Raw genomic sequence first — 1,158 nt, forward strand, 5'->3', positions numbered from 1 at the left:
CAGTCTCACAGGATTCAAATGATCAACAATGTTATTTCAATATCTAATTGTTGCTTGCTGCAAAAAAAAAAAAATGCTGAAAACCTAAGAGGTGTCATTCTCTATCCATGTTTTCTACAAAATAACCTCTGCTTAAGATCCCCATGCTCTTTGTAGCAGTTGTGATGGAAGAGTTTAGGTCTTTTTTTCTTCAGATTTTAACTATGTTTTAGGCTGAGAAGGTTTTACTCCCATGACTCAAAAGTCTTTTTTCCTATGGATGTTTTCTGTGCTTTAATAATCTTGCTTATTCCTCTGGTTATAGATCACTGTGGTTTCCTCTTATAAGTGTTTATGAATGTTGGCATGTGAAGTATGAAAAAACACTGCATTCCTACTATGTGGCCTAAAGGCCAATGGTTTAGGTTATTTGCTTTTAGAAATCTCCAGACTGAGAAACAGAGAAATAAAAAGACTACTATATATAATACAATTTCACAATTAAGATTTTAAGTCAGTGCTCTCCCATAGAACTTTTAGTGATGATGGAAATATTTTATATCTATGTAAATTTTTTTTTTTTTTTTTTTTTTGCCGTATTGTGCAGCTTGGGGCATCTTAGTTCCCTGAACAGGAATTGAACCCGTGCCCCCTGCAGTAGAAGCGCAGAGTCCTAACCACTGGGCCACCCGGGAATTCCCTGTGTTGTCCAGTATGGTAGTGACTTGTTATACGTGGATATTGAGCACTTGAAATGTGACTGACACTACTGAGGAAATGAATTTTCAAATTTTATGTAAATTTAATTAATTTGACTTTAAATCACTACATGTATCTAGTGGCTACTATATTGAACAGCACAGTTATAAAGTAAACAAATACATTGGAGGAGAACTAGAGATTATTACTAAAATGAGTTTTGGATAGTGACACTAATTGAGACAGATGTACTAGGAAAGGGACTTAAAGGTCAGGGGAAAGCATAGTCAAGTTACAAAAGTGTGAGGGAGCACACCAAGTTTGGAAACCACAAGATTTTCCAGTATGGATCAGCTGATAGTATGTTAGATATGGAGACACAGTGGAAGTTTGAAAGAAATAGGGAGGTGAATGGCTTTTTCTGTCATACAGAGAAATTTAGATTTTATTCTGTTGGCATGAAAGGCCACTAAGAGTTCA

The 1,158-nt window shown here is 35.5% G+C and overlaps 1 non-coding gene across 1 annotated transcript; it reads right to left on the reverse strand.

The window, feature by feature from the left end:
• Positions 1 to 601: 601 nt before the first annotated feature.
• On the reverse strand, positions 602 to 674 carry TRNAR-UCU. Its single transcript has one exon. It is a non-coding gene; the product is annotated as a tRNA-Arg (tRNA).
• Between the last annotated feature and the right edge of the window lie 484 nt (positions 675 to 1,158).

This window comes from Balaenoptera musculus, chromosome 12 (assembly GCF_009873245.2).
Source record: "Balaenoptera musculus isolate JJ_BM4_2016_0621 chromosome 12, mBalMus1.pri.v3, whole genome shotgun sequence".
NCBI classification, from domain to species: Eukaryota; Metazoa; Chordata; class Mammalia; order Artiodactyla; family Balaenopteridae; genus Balaenoptera; species Balaenoptera musculus.